Below are 26,596 nucleotides of genomic sequence, written 5' to 3' on the forward strand. Positions count from 1 at the left end.
ATTTCAAAAAGTGCAATTGAATGTACCCTTTTGATCAAAATTCAGGTCATTAGCTCTTCTAGGACTACTCACAGACCCTGACGACATAGTCCTTTGTTTTTATCCTTTGTTTTGTGACTGACGAGATTAGTCACAGATTTTTCTTTACTCAGATATCAGACTATTCCTTTAATAGTAAAAAGATGATATTTCAACTAATCATCATGTATTTTTAACTATCAATTATGTTCTAATCATTGCGACATTAAAAGGAATAAAAAATATACATGTTCCTCCTTTCCAGGAACTTATCACAGTGGAGACATAGTGCAAAACATGAACAAATAAAAGGCAATGCTCAACAGTAAATGAAGTCAATTTAATTGAGTAAAGTCAACTGTTGATAACTACCTAAGCTTGGAGAAAGGAGAGATATGTGGTCTGGAGCAGCCTCATGGAAGGCTTCACAGATATACTGGAATTGGATCAGACCTTCCAAGGGGAGTAGGAGTTTAACAGATCAACAGGAGGAGCAGGCACTGCAGGTGGGGATAAAAAGTGAGCAAAAATTGGAGGTCAAAAACTCAATAGGTGCTCAGGACAGAGTGAACAGACAAACTGCTTGGAAAATGTAGAAGACAGAATTGAAAAAAAAAAATGGGAGCAACGCCTCAGGGTCTAGAACTATCACTTACATACTATAGACACTCAAAGAGTTTCTAAATAAAAGGCATGAATGCCAAATTTGAGCAGGAAAGTGATTTGACCAGTTACAGTCTTAGAAAGACGTATACTACTCCTTTGGTGAAGGAGGGAAGCCCGGGCAGTTGCTCAGATTTCCAGACATAAGAATTTAGTACCTGAAGTGAAATGGTAATGGTGTGACATGGGCAAAAAGAAACAGAAGAGAGAGTTAATTCTTGGAAATAAATGGATAGAATTTGGTTACATAAAACAAGAATAAGAAAAGTGTTCATTAAAATTAATGTCAAGGATAAGAAGAGAGGTTCTCATTCCCAGATGTTTTGCCTCTCCCATCTCCTTCCCATTTCATAGACTGTTGATACAAAAAGGAATGGATTTAGACAAATAAAGACAATATTATACTTTGTAATTTGGAGTTGGTTGGGGGAAGCCTTGAGCTCTGTCAGCACAAGAGATGCACTTACTTTTAATGCATCTGAAGAGACAAAAGGCATCCTACAGGGCATCTCTGAAAATTCTTCCCCTCCTGATTTCCAGGCAAAGGAATTTATATGCTGATGGTTTCCCTTGAGCATTTTTTCTTTCTCATGATGAAAATTCAGTCAGTGGTCTCATTCAAAGCAGACTTTCCCTAAGGCCACACACATCCAGCCTGCCAGCCTGAACTGCCACCAACCTCTCACTCTCTCCCTACCTCCTAGACGCTTCCTCTAAATAAATTGCAACAGGAAGGGAGAGAGCAGTACTTGGGCAAAAAGCTTCACAATGTAAATACCACTTACAGCTGACAGTGCTGTTTTGCATATGCAGCATCTGCCCCAAATTAGAAATACTTGTGAATGGAATACCACAAATGTCTTTGAAGTTCATTACCATTGAGAGTTAGGCACTGAGGGGGCCTATTCCTTGTTTATGGAGCATGTTAAGGTCTCTTGGAGACTGAGGGAAGTGGAATAACCACTCTGGTTTACATTATAAGATGGTTCACAGAGATGAAAGGATTGTGTGCAATGAGTCATACTGCCTCTGTTATTACCACCAGGGCAGATATGGCAAAGAGAAAATCAAGTTAATCTGTCAGAACCATGGGTTATGTCTATGGGGATCGTTACACAAGATAATTTCATGTTCTTGGAAAGGTTTAAGTTTGCTGAGGACTTGATGACCCCCTGGCCTATTCCAAATCTATGGCTTTTATAAGGTTTTGCCACATTTTTCTTTTTCTCCCTATAAGAGTGTAATAATGCCCGTGCTTATTTAATGAACAATTTTCTTATATTTAGTATAAAATAGTCTACTCTGAACCCATAACTAGGAGAATCTCAAAGGAAAAGGAGTCTAGGAGAGAATGACCAACTCATGTGTCAGATAAGGCAGCAAATAGCAATTTAAGGACACCCAAAAATGACTTGTTTTAAACGGCATATATAATAAGTCAAACAGAACAGTATACAGGTGACATGTTTAATGTGTCTGTAGACACAGAGAGCACATGGAGAAAAACTCATGAGATAAACGTGGGTGGATGCAAAGGGATTTTGTACATTCTCCTGCCTGCACTTGGGTCCACCATCTTTTTTCTGCTACAGTGGGGTGTGGAGAGCACACATTTTGAAAGGCATTTGTAGCAATGGCTCTGATTCTTAGGTTTCTTCGGTCCAATATCATATTTAAGACCTTCCACTCTAGTTTTTATTCTCTGTCCTTTAGATCTCCTGTGGCTCCCTACTGAGCCCCCTCAATGACCAATTTTATCTGAGCAAAAAGAAAATTCTGTAATTTAGCAGAAAGTCTCCTCCACTTGAAAGCATAGAAAAATTGTTCCTCAGAACTCCTAGGTACATTTTCCCAGCCCAGGAAGCTGCCTTAACTGCGGCGTGTGTTTCCCTTGAAGGTTTGGCAGAAGTTGACAAAGAAAGTCTTCTTAGGACCCCCTTTCTGTCTTGTACTTTTTTCCACCAAGCTATCCACAAAGGCAGGTAAAAATTAATAAGCGTCCTTGGGTATTGATATGAAACTCCAATTAGAGCATAATTAAAAACCTTTGAGGTTTACTTTTATTTTATCATAAAAACGCAACTCAGTTTTTCTCTCTAGACATTAATGTGTTTCTATCACTGATATTCTCAATTGGTAGGTGTGAGGATTGGCATACACCTCCAAGGAGACAAAGCAAATCTGGATGGCATGGTAACAGGGGAGAGGGGCAGGAAGTGGGGACGGGAAGAAAGAAACAGATAGGCTGAGAATCCATCCACTGATAATCACAGTCTGGAGAACTGGATAATATTCAGGTAACTCATACTTGTCTGAAAAGCTTAGAATAAAGCCTGATTTATGGTATCCTATTGCCTCAAAAAAGGTTCAAACGGATCTAGTCCCACATGCTGACCTTTAGTGATGATAATAATAACCTTTATTAATCTTTTTTAAGTTTATTTATTTTTTTAAGAGAGAGAGCATGAGAGGGGGGCGGGCAGAGAGAGAGGAAGAGAGAGAATCCTGAGCAAGCTCCACACTATCAGTGCAGAACCAGACATAGGGCTCGGTCCCATGAACCACGAGATCATGACCTGAGCCAAATCCAAGAGTCAGACACTTAACCAACTGAGCCACCCACGCACCCTGATAATAATAATCTTTAATTGCTTCAATTGTATTGCATTCCCTTTCATAAGTCAAAGTACCTCCTGCTTGAGTTACTTATGTCAAAATATAATTTTCATGAAGTTAAAGACGGTTCCCAAATACTTAGTGAACACTTGTCACAAATGTATTTACCTCATTAAAAGGAAATCAGATGACAAAGCTGGTTCAAAGACAGGGGAAATTGCTATATAGTCAATGAAAAACAGAATGCAGAAATGCAACCTCTACGAAAAGAAGCAAAAATCACAGCCTTTGCTGTTATCTTGTCTACAAGGTGAAATCATCTGCATGTCCACTGCACAAAAATCATTGACCACTTTTCAATCTTCTACCAGGTAACATCTAACTTTACTGAGTTTGGATCCTAACTAATAATAAGTGTTAGACCATCTACCAGTGCTTCACAAACTTGGGTGCACGTAAGAATCACACTTGAAGGTTTATTAAGCCAGATTTCTAGGCCCTGCCCCGAGTTTCTGGTCGGGGTGAGTCCTAAGAATTGGCATGTCTAACAAGTTCCACGTGACACTTCTGCTGCGGGTAGAGGGACCACACTCTGAGAATCACTGCTCTAGCTAGACATTGAAAAGGCTTGCAGTAGGGGCACCTGGGTGGCTCAGTTTTTTACACGTCTGACTTTGGCTCAGGTCATGATCTCATGGTTCGTGAATTCAAGCCCCGCGTTGGGCTCTGTGCTGACAGTTTGGAGCCTGGAGCCTACTTCAGATTCTGTGTCTCCCTCTCTCTCTGCCCCTCTCCCACCTGCACTGCCTCTCTCTCTCTCTCTCTCTCTCTCTCTCTCTCTCTCTCTCTGTCTCTCTCTCCCCCTGTCTCTCTCAAAAATAAACACTAAAAAATTTTAAAAAAGAAAAGGCTTGTAGTAATATTTCTGCCATATTTTCAAGAGTCACATATGTCAGGATACATCATGAAAGACTTTAAAACTGACCAACAAGATTATCGGATATCTTCATGGAAAACTAGGCCTTATCTAATTCCAGATTTTCTGAATCTTTGGGGGTGTGCACCTTTCTTATCTTTGAGCTATTATAGAACTCTGTAATTTGTAGATAACTAATAGCAATGCAAATGATTCCTGTCCACAGACATGCATATTAATTATGTCCAGGTGGAAATACAATTGATTTCCCTCCCCCACCCTCCACTCTCACCCTGTGCAAAAAGCCACTTTTGCATTTATTTGTAAATTTTCAGTATTCCTTGTGTGTGTGTGAACTTTCCTTTGAAATGCTTGTCATATTTTATTGGTTTCTTCAATTAATGAGTTAGCTGAAATCTTTGGCACACGCTTATTTTATATTTGCATGAGTCATAATTATACCCTTTAAAAACTATCTCTTAACAGATACTTTTCCTTAAAAATAATCCCCAAGTTTGGAATTCCACATTTTGTTGATACCATTTTCACTGCAAACAAGTGAATGTCTTCTTCCAGTACAGCTGATTTGTGTTTGTTTTTATCTCCTAACACTTAACAATCAGTTTTAAAATTTAGTCTACTGGGTCACTGACCAGACTGGGATCCTATAGATTCCAGCTGCCTCTTTCCTTTAAGAATAACACAGCTGCTCTTACTTTTTAAATCCTTCTTTGTCGTAATTTATCTAACCCCGTGAATTCATATTTGCTCCTTTCAACTTGTATTATTTCGGGGTATAGTGTGGCTATTTCTACTATTCAGGCTGTTGACCTCAGCCCTTAATTAACAATGGCAAAATCACAAAACATTTGCTACCTGTTTCCAAGCCTGGAAATTCTGAGACATCTGGAGTGTGAAGAGGAGGCAAATTTTTGTGCCAATTTAGAATCCTTTGAATTTCTAGGGTCAGCAGGAAATCTTAACTGGCTGGTGGGGTCGCGGACAGATATTTTAAACTCTAAGTTCACGACCCTGGATGCAGCCCAGCTTTTACTCTGAGTCGCTTCCTTCCAACAGAGCATCTGTGTTCTATAAGAGGAGCTCAGATTCCCTGCACACACACCCCAGCCGGAAGAAACCCTTCCTGGGCCCCCAGCTCTGGAATCCATAACAGACTCCAGTCCTACTCTCACAGCTCAGATCCCCCTCCATCCCCTCTCTTGGCAAGTTCATTTGGGAGACCGCAACACCCAGTTTTACCCAGAAATGACCGTCCATGTTTCACTATTTCCCTGATGACTGAAAAAAGCTATAGTGTGTACTAGGAGGAATATGGAGGTCAGACTAGGCCCACTCTATGCAATGACTTTGTACCAAAGAAGAATTAATACCACTCATTTCTCCTGGGTTTAGAAAAATAAGACCCTGAATTTTTTTGGTTAATTGTCTTCTCAAAGTTGTTGCTATATATGCAGGGTCTTTCGGGTTAATATTTAGCCTTTTGATCCCAAGTAATTATATTTTCATAGAAAATACGATGCCATATTTGTCGATGCTAATATCTTAAGATATTTTTCAAAGGAGAGCATGGGCCACCTTAAAATTTCCTTTATGCAAAACTCTTCCCTCAGTATTTCCCTAGTGTCCAAAAGTTCCTAAATACAGGCAGGTGGTCCATGTTCTGACATGTCTTCTCAATCTCCCCTTGTCATTTTTTCTATGTAGTCAACAAAAGGAAAATACAATGAAAAAGAAATCTTGCACCAAGTTCCCCAATCAAGTGAGAATTGCGAATGGAGGTATTATTTAAATATCAGAACATACCTCTAATCTTTCAGTTACCTGGGATCAAACTGACCTTTTAGATCCATAAAAATATCATTTCAAACTCCATAGATATATGACAGAGAGGGAAAAGGGTTGCTCGATAAAATTCAGGATTGTCCTAAGTATTGCCTGAGAAATACTTATACTAAAGAATTACTCATTATTTATATGAAATCTAAATTTAATTGGACATCCTAGATTTCATTTACTAAGTTTGGAAACCTAGGAAGGGGTAACTCTTTGTGCCCAAATCTGGAGATCCTTCAGGGGAGAGAGGGCACATGGACTGCAGGTTCTCTTAGGCTAGAATCTTCTGATTTAGCTGCATTATGAGGCTCATTCATCTCTCCCCTTTTTCATTGACCCAAGTACCAGACACAGCCACCTTTCCTTGGTTTTTCCAAATTGTCACTCAATGCAAATTAAATTTTTACTGAATATTCAGAGCTGCAAAGGGAGGTAGCTTTTACCTCACAGGAGTTTTTCAGTCACCCTTACCACTGTTCATTTCCTTTCTGTGGGTCCAGCATTCTGATGAGTTTCTGGACCCCCTCGATCCTAGCTCATCTGTCCCAGGCACCCAAATTCCTATACTTTTCTTACTGCAGAACAGTTTACAGCAAAGCTAGTTCCATTAGCTTTGCTATTGGGTTTGCTCAAAGGCTTTCAACTACAATGTAAACATGTGTCTACATGAAGAGTAGTCATTCCTTCCTGAAGTGCAAGTTCATCATCAGCACTTAGTTTTTTGTACTCCCTTCAATCTAAGGGAAGCAATAACATTTTGTAAAGTTCAGGACAACAAGGCTCAGGAAAAAAGAGAAAGTTAGGATTAAGCATCCCCAAAAAGAACTAAGGCACAGTCTACAGGTGTGTAAAATGTTAAAATAAATGTTAGCAACTAGTTCTCTATCTCCACTAAGCCTGTAGCTAGAGAGAAATGGTCAGATTATTGCAGGTTGGATGTTGGTCATCTGTATAAATAGGCCTGCAGAGGCTGCCTGTACCAAAGGGAACACATTAAAAGAGATAATTCAAGTATTATAAACATGAGCCACCCTTCAACATAAACCTTCCAGTGACTAATCAGAGCAATGCCCCCTTCCTCTGAGACTCTCTTGGGATACCTCATGATTACATACACTGCCACTAAAGACAATTGAAAGTCGCATCTTCCTGGGGCCACTGATGCCAGTGCCTTTCATGAGAACTTGAATGTTGTATTAATCATATTTTTTAAATTTTTTCTGTATTTTTATTACACTTTAACATCTTGGGACTTTGCGGTACTTGAAAAAGACTGCCCCTCTCCTACATAGCTATTTCCTAGCAAGAGAAAACAACCCACCTGTAGGCAAACCAATCAGTCCAGAATCCATGCCCACATCCACCTCCTTTTATCAGACTACTCCCTGTGGTCTGAGACACCATGCCCCCTGCCCCCAAATCACCCCAGAACCAGGTACTGACAATTAGAGGCTACCCTTATAGCCCAGAGACCAGAAGAACTGCTCCAACTATGCAACCCTGAAGGCGTACAGGTTTACCTTTTCTCTCCCATCCCTTCCTGTGAAAATCACAATAAAGACTTTGTCCAAGTTTTCCCTTGCTCCTTTCTGCCCCTAACTAACGCTGGAGCTCCCCATGTAGCCCCATGTGGCATGGTATTCCTCCTCCTCTATGAGTACTATGAGTAACAAGCTATCTTGTCAAAGGCAATCATCTCCTAATCTGGTGGCCTCACCATACCTGAATAAAAACAAAGTTCCAGATACATTTTAAAATAAATGGCTGAGCCAGAGATGTTCTCTACCAGGGTTCCCAGACTGATCAATTCTCAAGGTACCCTTGACATATTGCAGACCCTGGAGGTTTCACTATCACCATGGCAGGGAGCCAGCCATGGGAGAAAGTCCTTTCTCCTCACTGTTGTCATCTATGGCTCTTTAGCTCCAGAGTGCCTTTTGAACAGTGTCTCCAGGGGTGCCTGGGTGGCTCAGTCAGTTATGTTGGACTTCAGCTCAGGTCATGATCTCACAGGTTGTGAGTTTGAGTCCCATGTCGGGCCCTGTGCTAACAGCTCAGAACCTAGAGACTGCAACAGGTTCTGTGTCTCCCCCTTCTCTGCCCCTCCCCAGCTTGTGCCCTGTCTCTCTCTCTCTCTCTCTCTCAATAATAAATAAACGTTAAAAAAAATTTTTTTTGAACAGTGTCTTCAGCTTTTCTGTCCTGCTACATAGAGCTCAGACACTATTTTGGGGAGCAGGGCTAGGGCCCACTCCCCTCCATTCTCACCCCTACCACCCAACCACAGGCCCACACAAAAATTTCTTGGCTGGGGCTCTTTCGCAGGCCAATAAATTGATATAAATTGATGCATGCAAGTGTTTGTCTCCTAGATTCCGAGAAAGATGGGTGCAACTATTACTGAAGCAGAGGACCCAGCTACTGGAAGGAAAGATTCTCAAAACTCGTATGTTGGTGAACATTAGGATGAATTTCCAGATGGATTTAAACATCTTCCCAAACTTTGAAAATAGGATAATCTACCAAATGTTTGATTGAAATAAGTCGTAAAGGTCACTTATGACCCTACTTTATTCTATACTCTATTGGGTTATAGAAAATATATATTATAATGTGTACATATTCATACATATAAACATGTACCACATAAACACATATATGCATATATACTATATATTCATAATTATATAAAATTAAAGTATGTTATCAAACAAAATATACTCACTCAGAGACACGTGACTTCTCATGAGTACAGGAGCAGCTTGGATCACAGTCCTCATCACAAGATAGAGCCCAGGAAAACAGCTCAGCTGGAAGGAGAGGATCTGAATTAAGATACATTCCCAGCAAATCTGCAGCAATAGTTACTGTTTCCCTTTCTTGGGACATCCAGACCGATTCCACCCCAGATATGTGTCTTAAGGCAGAGCCACAGGCAAGCCCTTTCCAAACGTCCTTCTCCAAAAGAAATTGTCCAATAGGAATCATACTTGGGTATTAGGGCAATGAGTAGCTCTTCATCAAATTTCTATTTTCTTAAAGTTCAGACTCCTCGCACAGTTATATTCCCCAGCTATCCATTAGTCAGGTGTGCCTCTGTGACTAAATTCTAACCAATGGAATGTAAACAGAAACAATCTGCACCACTTCCTGGCTAATGCTTTTAAAAGGTGGATCTGCAAGCTGGATGCTACAGGTGACAATGATGGTAAAGTTGTAGACAGCAGGTGACTGGGTCCTAATGACACCAACTGGATGACAGCTGACTCTACCCAGAAATACTTAAGAGTTTAGGTAAGAACTAAAATTTGACTATATCTGAGCCATTTTATACATGGAGATCTATTTGTTGCCACAGCCTAAACTTCCCAATGAGAGCAATAATTTTAGCAGCTTGAACCATACTTGATATTTTCAGCAAACACCAAGAGTCATTTTCTGTTTCCTTTGACTCTCCTGCATTGGGATGGCTGAAATCCCATAGGCCATAGAAATTGCTGAGGATCAAAGATGTTCCATTCCAGGTAACGCTTCTGCAAACCAATGTTTAAAGAGTCTACTTCGAGGATTATAAAAAGAATATGCTTTGTGATTGCTTTTAATTGGTGCCTGTCATCTGCTTGATAGAATTTTATTAACAGAAGTGTAAACATACATTGCAATCTGTAGAACACAGGAATATTAAGCAGCTTACGAAATTCAATCAAAGTTCTTTTTATCTGTAGTGTTTGCTGATAACTCATTAAATGTTTCTCAATGTTACAAGTTGTGCAGCAGAAATTTCCTTGCAAATAAGTGATAATGTAGAGATGTTAACACAGCAAAGGAGTTGAGGGTTGCTCAATATGGAACAAAATAGGAACTATCTACCTCTATCAAAGACTTCACCGCATACAAGAGAATAAATAGTCCTTAGATCTTACTACTTTTTTAAATGAATCAAATCTGCAAAATAGTTCTTCTTGCCCACCATCCCAATGTTATCAAAGCCATGTACTCTTCTCAGACACAAGCTCACACACACTTTCACACACGCTTTCACACACACATACACACACACACACACACACACACACTTTTATAGACTTTAAGTCTTGTATATAAATCCAGGAGATTTTACACTTAATCTAAATTCAACTAGAGATAGGAGTATTCTCAGTGTCTGTAGTCCATTTGACTCACCGGAATGCAGTTGAATTGTAACATTCTCATGCTAGTAGATCTGCCCCCAAAGAAGGCAGTTACACAGACCTCATTATTTGTATACCCTCAGCAACTTAGGCACTGATGTTTTAAGTGACAATATGACCAATAAACCTCAGTTTCTCTTTTGGTTAATGTGTTTCAATGAGACAGAATCAGATGACTACAATGTGGTTACATTAGAAACAAAGCTGAATTAGGCTGACAGAATGGAAATCCACACCTAGGCCAATTTTGCACTGCCCACATTGCCCTGTATGTATGTTTCTCATTTAACTGGGTTATGGCTTCCCTAAGCAGACGACCAGAAGACATCAGAAGTCTTCCTGGAGGCAGGTGACTCTATTTCACTTCTGCCACTTTGGCAGACACCTAGCATAGGAGGTGACATACTCTGCAAATCTCTGCCACAAGCCCCTGACACCAAGAGAGTCTGTCTCTAAGAAATTAGTCACAGCAATCTTCCAACTATTGGAAAAATCCCTTTACTTGATGTCACAGAAGTCAAAGTTATTGGAGACCCACAAAACGGTATGGAGAGTCTATAACGTTGAACCCCCGTCATGATTGAATTTTCATAACTAGCCACATTAAAATCTGAATAAACAATATTCTGTTAAATATCTGTTAAAATAATATTTATCACATTGGAATGCAACTTTGAATCTGAATGTCTGGCATGTGTCTGTTGAAACTACAGATAGATAGCACCGAGGAGTCTTTCTGGGTTCATTACTGTATTGTTTTCTTTTGTCTTCTGGGATGGTCGTGATAAGGGAAATCCCAATTTCTGCAGCTCAGGGCGGGATACTCAGCCCTGAAGCGCCTTCTTCACCCACCACTATAATCCCCGTCCATCCTATCAATTTTCTACTACCATAGGAACTAAGATTTTATTGCCAAGTGATGTAGAGTTTAAATCTCTGGAACATAAAAGGACTCCACCTTTTCAGGGGATAAAACTCATCCCTGAAGAATCCCACAGCTCATCTCCCATCCCCCATGCCTGCTTCTTCAAAGCAACCGTCAGTCATGTTTTCATGTTCCACTACATCACATTCTCAAAAACTCACTCTGCTCAAATTGGTAATGTAGCTTTTCATTTTTAAGGGCTCCACAACTAGATTGGTGGTGCCTCTCAACTGGTGAATATCATTCACCTTTTCTTCCCCAGCACGTAGAAAGCAGTGCCTGCCACAGAGTAAGGACCCAGTACATGCTCAATGAGTGACTTTTTAAAATCACTTTAGAAGGACACATTCTTAAGCACAACACCACAAATATTATCTCTTGCCTTCATTGTCATGTTCTCTCTTTCCTCCATTTTGTACACACTTTAGAGGAGCAACCACACTGGAAACTGATGCCTTCTTTCACCTGTAGTAAATTTCACTCTAATCTGACCTGCCAGCAAAATGACTTGGGGCTGGAACACAATCCCATAATCCAATGGGGTAATGTGCATTTAGCAGGTAATAGATGCTTCAAAAATCCATTTTAGCTTCCTTTTTCTTTGGTTACAGCAAAATAAATAAGAGCCCTTGGCTACTCTTCCTTCTCAAATAAATACAATGTGAATCTAGAAGATAGTAAATTAAGTTTCAAAAGCAGCTGGTTGACCTTATATCTCCTATCAGGCAAGTGGTCGCCAGAGTAAATAACACTCATTTCTCTCCGTGTCAAGACTTGGTAAGTTTAGACTGCTCTGAGTGTGGCCGTGTGTTCTCCCTTCCTCTCGTGCCGAGGACCTCACTGACAGCTTGGGCTCTGGGTCTCGGAAAACAGACCTCATCTGGTTTACATTTCCTTTGAGCCCCACTCTGAAAGCTAATGGGGAGATTTCAGATTTCTTTGCTAACACTATGGACTAAGTGATGAAAATCCCAATGGAATTCAGACTTCCTCAGTATTTATATATGTCTGTAGGGCAATTGTGAGTTAATAATCTTTTCCTGAAACCACTTTATATTTAACAATTATTTCTGGCATTACTCCCTCTTTCCCAAGGAAATTTCCTTCATTTTTTTGCTAGTCCATATTCAAAATGGTCTTTGAAAAATGCTACAGTATTATTTGGCTTTTGAATTAATTTAAACTAATTATCAATTTAATAATAATAATTTAATAATAATTAATTTAAACTAATTATTAATTTAATTAAACCAATTCTTATATTACACATATATAAAAATATCTGTAAAGAACTAGTTAGGAAATAGGAAACTTTTCAGAAGTACTTAGTATGAACTATCAAATTATTTAATGAAAACAAAGACATAGATCTCTGTTTCTTTTTCTCCTTTTAGTTTCAACAATAAATATATTCGTCCAATGGGATTGAATATAGTTCAGTTTAGAACCATCCTCTGCCATGCAACTGTCAAATTCTTCAAGATATATACAACTTTGGACACCTCGGGTATTCTATACTATTTAGAAACTAGGACTTCAAAAGCTTTCTAAATAACCCATTGCATTTACATAATTTTTTCTACTGCAGATTGACATAATTGTAAACTATGAATGACCTAGACCTCTTTCATGTCTGTTTCTTTGCCTTTGGAATTTTACCTGAGAAGCTCACATATGACATTACAAAGTGCAGGTGTTAACACAGACCAAGGAGATGCCTAGTTTATCAGATGCAGTTTGGAGGCGCTGATTTCTTCCATCTCTTTTCAAGTCTCCCGTCCCTCCTGGTGCTTCCAGCTGTCCAGTAAACTGCATAACTAGGAACTGGGCAACATTTCATTTGAAGTCACCCATATCAGCTTATCTTGTTTCATGGGACACTCTTCATGCTCAATTACTGCTATTGCTAATGGGTGCTCTGGTCACCCAGGGTGGTTGAGAGGAGGCAGGGCAAAGGGAGTAGATAAGACCAGGATTCTATGATTGTTTCCACCATTAGCTTGTTATTTGAAGAAAGCAGGCTCAGCTACTCTATCTTTCCAATAAAAGGGATAAAATTTATCTTAACCATTCCAGAGGGCCATTAAAAAGCATTGGGTAGATTTTTCAAAATGCATTCAGTATGCTATTATTTGATGATACTACAAACCTAAGGAGAAAATAGACAATTTTTTTCAAAAAGCAATTCATAAAAGTAAAAATACTAGCAGCCAATAAACATGAATAAATATTAACTTCTTTAGTTATTAAAGAAATGCACATGAAAACTGTTAAAGTTCTAAAAAAAATGATCTCGGAGGTTGGTGGGAGTGTTGAGAAATGGGTTTTCTTACGCATCTTAAGTGGAAGCATAATTTGGTTTAGCAATAAAAGGTTAACATTTCTCAAATTAATACCAGTTAGTATGTATAACTTCCACTGAGGACTCCTACCTACAAAATCTTATTTTCAGAAAGATCATCAGACAAGTTCACAAAGACCTGCATACGAGGATGTCTGGTACAATATTTATAGTAGTTAAAGTACAGTAAAAGAGTATAGTAGTGAAAACTTATCATTTTGACCATATACAAATGATATGGGAATTCCTTTTGGGTGCATTTAAAGAAAACTGGGAAAGCACTTCATGGCCAAATGGATTTATATTTTTTTCCCCGGAAGTAATGTGTAAGAAGTAAATACAGACTCCCTAACAGTACACAGGAAATACATGAATTTGAACTACACTTTCGAGACACACCTTCTTGCTCCTAGTTATTCTATCTCATACTATTATCCCCTCCATGGCTACATTAAGATCACAGCTCTTAGCCTATTCCAAATACACTCCTACTTCCCCTCCCCTCCCCTACTGCTGGCACACATATGCATACACACTGCCCAACATTTTAATTATAAATACAAAACTCCAAGGACGATGATTTAACTATAAATATGAAACTCAAGGAAAAATATCAAAGACTTTCTTACTTTGGGTTAATGGCAAAACAAGATATCTTGCTGAAGACTAAGTCTCATTCAGGAGGGATCATCTTGTACAATGGTCTTTCCTACAGATGTGAGCCTTGAGCACTAGACCTGTTCTTATTTTCTTTCTTAGTCATTTTGTATCCTTTTAATTATTCATAAGTGATACAGAAGAGACTGTTTTGTTGGGAAAATATCAGAAGGAAAAGAGAATGAAATTGTCTTTCAGTACATCAATATACTCCAGTATTTTTAGGAGTACCTAAAACAGTAAATACCCAAGAAATATTTACTAAGTGAGTAAATATTCTATCCTATGCTAAAGATTCAAACCATTGGCACAAAAACAGACACATAGACCAATGGAATAGAATAGAAACCCCAGAACTAGACCCACAAACGTATGGCCAACTCATCTTTGACAAAGCAGGAAAGAACATCCAATGGAAAAAAGACAGTCTCTTTAACAAATGGTGCTGGGAGAACTGGACAGCAACATGCAGAAGGTTGAAACTAGACCACTTTCTCACACCATTCACAAAAATAAACTCAAAATGGATCAAGGACCTGAATGTGAGACAGGAAACCATCAAAACCTTAGAGGAGAAAGCAGGAAAAGACCTCTCTGACCTCAGCCGTAGCAATCTCTTACTCGACACATCCCCAAAGGCAAGGGAATTAAAAGCAAAAGTGAATTACTGGGACCTTATGAAGATAAAAAGCTTCTGCACAGCAAAGGAAACAACCTCCAAAACTAAAAGGCAACCAACGGAATGGGAAAAGATATTTGCAAATGACATATCGGACAAAGGGCTAGTATCCAAAATCTATAAAGAGCTCACCAAACTCCACACCCGAAAAGCAAATAACCCAGTGAAGAAATGGGCAGAAAACATGAATAGACACTTCTCTAAAGAAGACATCCGGATGGCCAACAGGCACATGAAAAGATGTTCAGCGTCGCTCCTTATCAGGGAAATACAAATCAAAACCACACTCAGGTATCACCTCACGCCAGTCAGAGTGGCCAAAATGAACAAATCAGGAGACTATAGATGCTGGAGAGGATGTGGAGAAACGGGAACCCTCTTGCACTGTGGGTGGGAATGCAAACTGGTGCAGCCGCTCTGGAAAGCAGTGTGGAGGTTCCTCAGAAAATTAAAAATAGACCTACCCTATGACCCAGCAATAGCACTGCTAGGAATTTATCCAAGGGACACAGGAGTACTGATGCATAGGGGCACTTGTACCCCAATGTTCATAGCAGCACTCTCAACAATAGCCAAATTATGGAAAGAGCCTAAATGTCCATCAACTGATGAATGGATAAAGAAATTGTGGTTTATATACACTATGGAATACTACGTGGCAATGAGAAAAAATGAAATATGGCCTTTTGTAGCAACGTGGATGGAACTGGAGAGTGTGATGCTAAGTGAAATAAGCCATACAGAGAAAGACAGATACCATATGGTTTCACTCTTATGTGGATCCTGAGAAACTTAAGAGAAACCCATGGGGGAGGGGAACAAAAAAAAAAAAAAAAAAGAGGTTAGCGTGGGAGAGAGCCAAAGCATAAGAGACTGTTGAGAACTGAGAACAAACTAAGGGTTGATGGGGGGTGGGAGGGAGGAGAGGGTGGGTGATGGGTACTGAGGAGGGCACCTTTTGGGATGAGCACTGGGTGTTGTATGGAAACCAATTTGACAATAAATTTCATATATAAATAAAAAATAAATAAATAAATAAATAAATAAATAAATAAATAAATAAAATAAAGATTCAAACCATGAGAATGGACCTTGCTGAGAGCCCCATACATCCAACAAGACTGATTCAGAGCTGAATACATAACAGGAAGAAAATGGCAGAGGGTGACTTCCTCTCCTCTCCTCTCCTCTCCTCTCCTCTCCTCTCCTCTCCTCTCCTCTCCTCCCCTTTCCTTTCTCCCCACCTCTCTCTCTCTTTCTCTCCCTCTCTATTTCTTTCTTTTCAAGAATTCCCTCCTACTTCATAATAACTGAATGAGGACTTGAAGTATTACAGAATCTCTACTCTGTGTAGTGTTCCACATTACGGCTCAGATGCACCAAAATAGGTTGTTAAACAAATCTTTCCTTTTCCTGAGAAACAATGATTAAAATGGAAGAATATTAGTATTGTTTCTATCAGTTCTTTGTTTCCTTGACATACTGAAACACCGTCTGGGAATAAGGGGCTGCAGACTGTGTTCATTACCTTAAAAGGAGAGAAGATGAAGTCTGTGATGGTTCATGTGTCACAGAATGTGGGGTCTTTTTTTCACCTCCTCCTCAAGTTATTCTCCATTCTGAAGCCTTGGCATTTTCGTAACTCTTAGAATTCTCCCAACAAGTCAGTGTAACTAAACCTATCATGATTCATGGAGGTACCTAATTCCATTCTTGTTTATGAAGCTATTTTCCTCAATGATAGTCTGTGGCAGTGGGAAAAAAAACAGTAATTTAGTGTCTAACCCACTACTTTCCACTGAGCCTTATTTCTTCTAAATATAAAGAGTAATGAGATTTTCACAGAGCAGTCACCAAAAACCACTCTGCACATAAAAGCGGGGGTGAGGAGGGGGGGGGAATCTTAGACCAGGTCTTCTCACCCAAATAAAACACAATATTGAATTAATTATGAAGTTCTTCTAAAATGGCTGTATTTTAATATAATGTGTTTATTTTATACTTTTCCTTCAGTTCGCCAGTTTTATAATTAATCTTTAAATGAGAAAATCTGCATGTTGTAGGTTTGTCAGTATCATAGTCTATATAATAATCTGTATTCTTACAACCGATCTGATCTTCCTCATGCACTATTCCCCAGGGCAGCAGAGAAACCTAACCTGCTTTACTAACAATAACTCAGTTTACAATTGTCTCTTTCAGATAAACGTTGGGTTGTCCACAGTTGTGCTCCCTATTCCTTCTCCTTTCTGCGACCTTCAGTGGTTACATTCTTCATCTGCCTGTTGTGACATGTGTTTGCTTGCCATGTTGGCATTTGTAGCTAGTGAACCAGATGCTTCCCTAGATGTGAGTTTCTGCCATCATGACACACCCTCAGTTCACAGTTCACATTCTTATCCACTCTGCAGACTGGTGGTGACTCCAGAAGGCTGTTCCTCAAATAAAAGGCAATTTGATGCCCATATTTTAATTTGCATTCCCCCCTTGCTCAAGCTCACCCATCGGTGCCATTAGCTATTTTCTGCTGCTCTACCAATTTTACTTTGATATGGCTTTCCAGAGTGGTGTCAAGACCACCCTTCAAGGTGAATCCCAAATAGGAAATGAAGCAAACTCTCTTCTGATTTCAATTTTCCCTTCAACCCATCCAATACACCCTTCACCCTAGCATCATGGGTACAAAAAGCATGCTTGCTTCACTGTCTGTCTCCCTAGCTTCTATGATTTTTCTCCCTATAACCCACCAGGGATATTTCCATATCCTCTTAGAGTCATAAATGATGGATAAAGTTCTGAGAATGGGAAACTGAGAAGACAATATGAATCTGAACCTTTTAAAATGTGCTTACTAGGTTACAAATAGAATTACCATTGATCTAGCAATTCCATTTCTACATATATCCTCCAAAGAATTGAAAGCAAGGACTCAAAGAGATATTTGTATGCCCATGTTCATAGCAGCGTTATTCAGAATAGCCAAGCGGTGACAGCAACCCGGTGTCCATCAACAGATTGAAGGATAAACAAAATATGGTGGGTATATTCTCTATGTACATACAATGGAATATTATTCAGCCTAACATGGAAGGAAATTCTGACACATGCAACAACATGGATGAATCCTGAGGACATTAGGCAATTAAAATAAGGCAGTCACAAAAGGACAGATACCGTATGATTCCACTTACATGAGGTAGCTAAAGTAGTTCAGTTCCCAGATATAGAAAGTAGAATGGTTGTTACCAGAGACTAGGGGGAAGGGAAGATAGAGAATTATTATTTAATGGGTATGGTATTTCAGTTTTGCAAGATGAAAACAGGTCTAGATGCAGAGGTGGTGATGGTTTTACAACAATGTGAACATACTTAATAGCACTGAACTTAAAAATGGTTAAGATGGTACATTTTATGTTTTGTATACTCTACCACAATAAAAAATTAATGTATTTATTATGCTGGTTTACATCAGCGAGAACTGAACAGAAAACACTTTTTGAGATGGCATGTTGAGGAAATAAACATGTATTTCATTCTAAGAGAAGGGAAATCATGGAGGAGAAGTATCTTTAATAAGGGAGAGTTTTCTGGAAAATCCTCAAACCAGAAGATATTCAGGTTCGTTTCAAAAACCAATACACTGCTACTAGTGAAGAAGGAATTGCTCTGCAGAAGTTATTTGCTGAGATCATTTATAACCAAAGAAAAAGCATAATATTCACTTTTCCTGAAATTTATGCTTTGCATTTGCCCAAAGCTTGGCTCAGAAAGATTTTCAGAGCGTGTCATTCAAGTTTTAGTGTCTATAAAAGCTTCTCCCTGGAGTTGTGAAATCTTCCATTGTATCCTCAGTTCCTAGAATAGTACCTGGTACATAGGATACCATGTACAATAGTGGATAGATACATAGAAGGAAGAAGGGAAGGAAGGAAGCAAGGGAAGATTTCCTTTCATCGTATGCATATAATTCTTTTCAGCCAAAAGAGCTTATGATGGTTAGTTTTATGTGTCAACTTATCTAGGCTATGATACCCAAATATTTGATCAAATATCAGTCTACATGTTGCTGTAAAAGGTATTTTTTTTTAATTTTTTTTTTCAACGTTTATTTATTTTTGGGACAGAGAGAGACAGAGCATGAACGGGGGAGGGGCAGAGAAAGAGGGAGACACAGAATCGGAAACAGGCTCCAGGCTCTGAGCCATCAGCCCAGAGCCTGACGCGGGGCTCGAACCCACGGACTGCGAGATCGTGACCTGGCTGAAGTCGGACGCTTAACCGACTGCGCCACCCAGGCGCCCCTGTAAAAGGTATTTTTTAGATGTAATTAACATTGATGTTAGTAGACTTTGAATAAATCAGATCACGCCATAAAATGAGGGTTGACATCATCCAATCAATTGCAAGCATTAAGAGAAAAGACTGAGGAGGGGTGCCTGGGTGGCTCAGTTGGTTAAGCGTCAGACTTTGGCTCAGGTCATAATCTCATAGTTCGTGAGTTCAAGCCCCACGTTGGGCTCTGTGCTGACAGCTTGGAGCCTGGAGCCTGCTTCGGATTCTGTGTTTCCCTCTCTCTCTGTCCTTACCCTGCTCTGTTTCCCTCTCTCTCCCTCCCTCTCTCTCTCTCTCTCTCTCTCTCAAAAATAAATAAACATTAAAAAAAATTTTAAGAGAAAAGACTGAGGGAACCCTGAGGAAGAAGGAATTCTATCTCCAGACTGGACTTGAGCTGCAATATCAACTCTCCTCTGGGTCTCCAGTCACCAGCCTGTCCTGTAGATTTCAGACTTGTAAGCCCCTATAATCATATGAGCCAATTCCTTGAAATAAATCTATCTCTTTCTTTCTTTCTGAATACATACATACACACACACACACACACACACATAAATATATAGTATATATTCTTTCTGAAAGAATATATATTATATATATAACACGGATATATTTATTATATAGGTACACATATATGCATGCATGTACACACATACATACACATAAGTATACGTGTGTGTGTGTGTGCATGTGTATATACACACACATCCTAGTTCTGTTTCTCTGGAGAATGCTGACAAATACAAATTTTGATACTGGGACTAGGATTCCATAAGTCCTCATGTGCTCCTTGTCCCCCGCACCATGGTCATGAAATCAGGAGAGGTGCCAAAATTAGGATAACACAGCTAATGGATAGAGAGTAACATACCCATTAGAACAGGAATTGATTGCCAGATTCATTCACTCAGAAACTCTAATATATTGGTGGAAGTTACCTGGAAGAATACGTTGAGAATAATTCGGAGGCCCAATCCAGGCTCAGCAGGAAAATACATTGTGATTGAGGACTGGAACCTGTCCTGGATCCATGCAGGGCCATGTGTTCATCATTCTTGCTTTAGATAACAGAACACAATACTTTTTCTTCCGACAGAAATAAGCATAGAGAGAGATCTCAGTGACATGACACTCATCTTGAACAGGCCTCAAATATTTTCCCTTTTTGAGGGTATATAACTAGTTCTATTTGAAGTTGGACACGGAATTCATTGTCTTTACTTGACCTACTGTGTCCATGGTCTTTCCTCCTCTCAGAGAAGCCCCAACCCAAAGCTCTCAGTTTTACAGAAGACAGAAAGGGGGAAATTGACTTTCACCCTAGCTTTCACAGCAATATACTCCCCCACTCCAAGGAAGTTACCCTCTTGCCCTAGTCCACCAAGCCAGTGGGAAATAACCCCTCAAAGCCCAAATTTGCCATCTGTAGATTCAGAAATTATACTTCATAGAATTTGTTTACATACAACAATCTATTTTCTTTTCCATGCCTAACTCTCATAATTCTGTAATGACTCTGATTTACAATGTTATACTGTCGACTCAGTTCAGAAGGATCTTCATTTGAGTCCTTTCAAGGAAATGCCACATGAGGTTAGCTGAAAAACTAAGAGCCTGTTACAGGAGCACAGAAGTTCTAACTCTTGACATTCCAGAAATCCTCATCGATAATGACATATTTTTGTCCATTCCATTAACTCACTCATTCACTTACTCACTCACTCATTAAACTATGAGCATCACATATCAGGTACCAAAACAGCATGGGCCCTGTGTCGAGGTGGTAGAGCCTAGTGGCAGAAGACAAATAAGGAAACACGTATAATACTCGGCAATATGTGTTATGACAGAGTGGTGCATCATTCCAGTTTTCCCTAAAAGCACAGAAGAGGGCTACGTGACTACCTAGAAGTGAGGAGTGTTCAAGAGGTCTTCCTTGGAGAGAGCAACGTTTCATCTGAGTCCTAAAAAGCAAGTAGAGGTGATCTAGTTGAAGAAGATGACGTAAGCAGCTTTAAATAGAGGGAACAGGTACAAATCTAGGTCAGACAGAACATGGCCTTTTCCTGGAACTGCTAGAGCTGAAGGTATGCAGAGAGAAGAGATGAGAGATGAGACCAGGGAAGAAGGCAAAGGCATCTTCAGTGTTTCTCTGAATGATCTTTGTGTCTCAAGGAGAAGAGACCTTTGTGCTTAAAGAGAACAGAAGTCATTGAACTGAATAAAGCATGATGGTGGCAAAATCAGTCCTGCTACCTAGTTTATCTCCAACTTGCGTTTTAGAAGGACCACTCTGGTTTCAGTGAGATGGAGACTCATCTGACACAAGTCAACAGTGATTTCCCACGAAAGAAGTGTTGAGGGACTGAAGTAAGGGAGTGGAAAGGCTATGTGCCAGCAGGGGAGAGATTCAGGAAACAAGAAGTGGAAGGATTTAGCATATGGTCAAAGGAAAGTCAAGGGAAAAGGTAAGGTATCGAGACTTAAGTGAAAAACAAAGGTATGCCTGCTGCTGAAAATTATGCATTCCCCAAACCGGGGAATATGATTCCCCAAATCATACAGGGTATGTTTCTTGAAAGACTATTTATACTTGCAAATGAATTAAAAAACCTGGTGCCTGTTAGTATGTTGCATATTAGCCATACCACAAGTAGGCAGATGGGAAGGATGTCTGGGAGAATGGAGAGGCATCTTCACACTAGGGTGCTGGGAAGACCTATCTCCAGTTACTCTGGCTCCTGCACAACATATTCGCCATCAAGCTGTGATTATCTGAGCTTCTGGAGGAGCAGGAGTAAAGAACCAAGAACTTCGAAAAGCATCAGCATTTGACTTTCAAAAGCATTTTTCAAATGGCACGATTACCAGTCTATCTCTATTCAGGGAATTCATATTATAAAACCCATAATTAAGGCTGATGCAAAGATGTGACTTGAAAGTTGGAAAACTACTTCCACGTCCTGTTCCCCTGCTCTACTCTCACTAATCATTTCTCTTGTGTCTGTGTCTGTGTCTGATCACAGCATGCAAATCTCTGGGATTATGAAATTGCCACCTTCTATTCTCACTCTCTCCAACCATTCCTTTTTGGTGATTTGACAGTAGATAACCCAGGCAGGTTCAGCTACATAATTTGCAAGGCCCTGTGCAAAATAAAAATGCTGGGCCCCTTGTCAGAGAATTATTAAGAGTTTCAAGACAGCAACCACAGAGCATTGAACCAAGTGTGGGGTTCTGAGTATGGGTCCCAGTGGGACTGCACAAATCACACATCCATAAGTCTGGCCTTGAACCTACAACCCTGTTTTATTAATGTAAAACGGCTGAACCGAGTTGTGTTGTAGGTGGTGCAGAGGGTGGGAGAGAAAGAGAACATCAAGACTTCATATCTTGTAATGCTTCTTAAAATAAATACCTCTTTCATTGTCTGTTAAAATCGTAACCAACCTAAATCCATCCATTTGTGCCATCACTGGTGGTCTACCCATTAAGCAGGTGAGTTAACCATGGGAACAACTGCAAATACCGTTAGCTAGAGTGAACGACATTCCTGTTTGAAATTGAAATCATCAGTGGATATATCTACTGTAAAGACAGATTAATTATAGCAAACATGCTCCCAAGCACTGTATGGGATGCTCAAGAAGAGGGAAATTGAGAGCATTAGCTTTGAACTACATTCTCTATGGCACTTCAACCAAATACCAGTGGTGAGGATCAATAATGAGCTAGAATCTTCACTTCAGAGAGCCATCTCCTTTACTTCAGTTCCCTAACTGAGACCTCTGTCATTGCAAAGTAGAAGAGACATAAAAAAAGACAGGGGGAATGGTCTAACCCCAACCTGAACACTATCTCACCTGCAAATTGGCTGGCCTGGGAAACTCCAAGAAGACAGAAGCTGCAAGAATCCAAACCTTCATTCACTGATCAGTGCATTTTTATGTCATCCACTTACTTATTCAGTAAATTCATTAAATTTGAAACATGCATACCCATATTTGGGCAGACCAGACCGGAAGCACACCAAGAGCTCATGATCTACACCACATAACTAATTTGCCTTAGGTAGGAAAATTCTCACAGTACAATCATAACATGAGGTCAGATGTGGAAAGTCACAGGTAACTGGGATTATACTTACTATTAGGGTCACCCCTTCAGCTCCTGAGTGGTCCGCTGAGACACCCAAGTGTTCTTTGCCTACTTAATGCAAATTAACCCAGAATGCCACAGTGAAAGCAAAGTAACTGGTTTGTTCAGATTTAATATCAACTTAATACTACTTTAAAATTGTGTTTTGTATATTCACATTACAAATGATTATGATCCTAAGAGCTAATCAATTGCAATATGTCTATGAACTGGCTTCTCATCCTGGGTCTCAAAGATGTTGTCCTGGGACTAAGACAGATTTAAGAGAAATGGCCTGGAGGGATTTGATGCTAGCCAGTCCTTCCTCCCATTCCTGTTAGTTTAATTCCTAGAGACGGCATTTGGAGGCATTTTTATCACCCTCTTACAGACTGAAGCAGAGCAAAAGGAAATGAAGTAGCAACTGCTCAGAGTTGGGAAGGAAATGTTCCAAACTGGTAGATTAGGTGGTATGTCTAGCACATTTTTCCTACTAAGAGCCAGCTGTAGTCTTTGGGGGCACAGTTCACCAGTTCTAGAGGGCAGTGTGGGTAAAAGGATGGCCTCTGAGATTAGCAAGATCTGACCTCCTAACTCACTAGCTATGTGACCCTGGGAAATTCATTTAATATCCCTAAAGTTCAGGTTTCCTACCTATAAAATTGGAATGTTGGGGTGCCTGGGTGCCTCAGCCAATTGAGCATCCAACTCTTGATTTCAGCTCAGGTCATAATCTCCTGGTCATGAGATCAAGCCCCACGTCAGGCTCTATGCTGACTGTGGAGCCTGCTTAGGATTCTCTCTCTCTCTCTCTCTCTCTCTCTCTCTCTTTCCCTCTGCCCTTCTTCCCTGCTCACACGCTCTCTCTCTCTCTAAGAAAATAAAAAAGTAAATAAAAATATTTTTTAAAAATAATAATAATAAATAAATAAATACCTGCTTGTAGGACTGTTCTCTGGTTTTAGTGAGTTAATATATTCAAGACCCCAACATAGTTCCCAGCATACAGCTGACATTTGATAAATTACATTACCCTTTTCCACTCTCCTTCCTTTGGACTTTGTCCTCCATGCTTCCTGAGATTACCAAAAAGATGTAATTTCTTCTCCCCAGAAAGTCATTATAGTCTTTTTTCAGAATGAAGCAAAGATGAGATGTGAAATGTGCTATCTTCCAAACCCCAAATTCCTGAATTTAAACCCTGCTAGCCCTCAACACGTGCTCCTGAACCAAAAGTTTATGTCCAATGATTTTCACTTATTACCCTGCTAAATCATGTGCCTTCTTTAGCAGGGAGCAAATCAACAGGAAACTTCTTGGTATCCTGAGGGGCTGTACCTTAATACATTCTTTCACTTCAGTGACATGAAGACATTCCATACGGGAGCACATACTGTTCTAACAACAGTATTCATTAACCCCACTGCATGACTAGTGCCAAAGACATCCTGTGAAAAAGAAGTGATTCACAGTGTAAGGTGCTCATTATCTTTGTGCCATTAAATTGTATTTTAGAAAATGCATAGGAATACAGCCCTATGTATAAGCACACATGCACACACACAGTAGACAATACATAGCCTATTCTTTGAAAGAGCTGCTATGGTCAGTGGTGCTTCTAGAAACTAGAAACCAATGGCATTACCCTAAGTAGATCTAGACAACTATAAAGTTTAAACTATTTTCCTATGTCTAGTATTATACAGCCCGACCCCAATGGCAGTTTCCCAAATGACCTGTATCTGTGTATGTAGCTGTGGCAGACACTGCTAGCTGGCTACCTAATACAGATTCTCTTCTTTTTCCATATTAATATAAGCTTGGTTTTACTGGGGGCAGCTAGATACACATTTTCTAACCTACCTTGCAGCTAGAGGTGACGATGTGACACCAGAAACTTTCTGGGGATTACTCAGAAAGGTTTGCTTTCCTGATAGAGGTGCTGTCACATTTCCCTTGCTGTTTTTTCCTTCTGCTGACTCAATAGCTGAAGCCACAGCGGCCATCTTGCCACTAGGAGGGAAAATCAGGAGAAGGGCGGGGATTGCAGCCTCCTAGTTCCTGAGCCACTGCATCCTTGAAGACTGCCCTAATTCGTTTAAGCCTTGGAGACTGGGTATTCTTCTGCAAGCATTCCCAAACTGACACAACGATCTTCTTACTTGGCCAGAAATGTCCAGTTTCCTTAAAGTACCTATGCTTAATAACATGTGCCATATTCTGACTATCACACCTGTTAAAATGACCAAAAGAGAGTTTGTAAGCATGTTTTGAAAACTGTCAAGCACTTGAACAAGAATATAACAAAGATAATGTCATACTCATCTCTCTATCCCCAATAGCAGGTAGGGTGTCTGACCTTGGTTCTTTGTTTTGCATTCCAGATACAGGAATAATTTTGTGGTTTTTTAATCAGATTAGCTGGAGGATACATCAGAAAGCAGAACCAAGCCCTGACTATCCTGTACAAGAACGGCAATTATATAGCATGCCTGCCCACACTGCTCTTTCTCCTCAAATCACAGACATAATCAACCAATCAAGCAATCAATCAATTCCCCCAATGAGAAAACATAGTGCCTTAGACAGTCACTTCAAATCCAACAATGTCTTAAAAAACAAGTGATTATTTTCTAACCTACAAGAAAAAGGCAGGTGCTAATAGGAGGTCAAGTTCAGCCAGGACTGAGCATGAGATCATTAAAAGCAGCACCATAATGTAACAACAAACTGAAAATATCAGGTCCTGTATGAAGGAAAAATGACAGAAAGAACCATCCAGGAACACCAGGACTGGTGCTTGGGCTGGGCAGGGAATGGAGGATGGCTGAGGTCCAGTCACAAGGAAATCTAGCCAACCAGGAAGTAGCTGAGTAGCTTTATTTCTACATGTCTGCCATCCACCACCACTTCACACCCTTGGTCTAACCTCTCCTTGTACACAGGCATTCTTTTCACTGTTGTTTTTTTTCTTTTCTTCATCACTTTATAATTCTCCCCATTGAGGTGTAGCATGACCTAGTGGAAATGCTTTGCAACCCAATAGATCTGGATTCAAATACTAGTCCTTACAAGCAGGGGGAAAGTTGAGTGAGTTGCTAAATCTCGTCATCTCCACATCTCCACATCTCACCAAGGAGGATAATAATCGAGCTTCATAGGCTTGTAGTGAGTATGCGACATGCTTATCTACATAAAGTACTTAACACAAGGTCAAGTTTATTTTAACAGCTTTCCTCAGATAAAGTAAGAGTTCATTTGTCTT

The sequence above is a fragment of the Puma concolor genome, chromosome C1, assembly GCF_028749965.1.
Source record: "Puma concolor isolate L17-30 chromosome C1, mPumCon1.1.hap2, whole genome shotgun sequence".
NCBI lineage: Eukaryota > Metazoa > Chordata > Mammalia > Carnivora > Felidae > Puma > Puma concolor.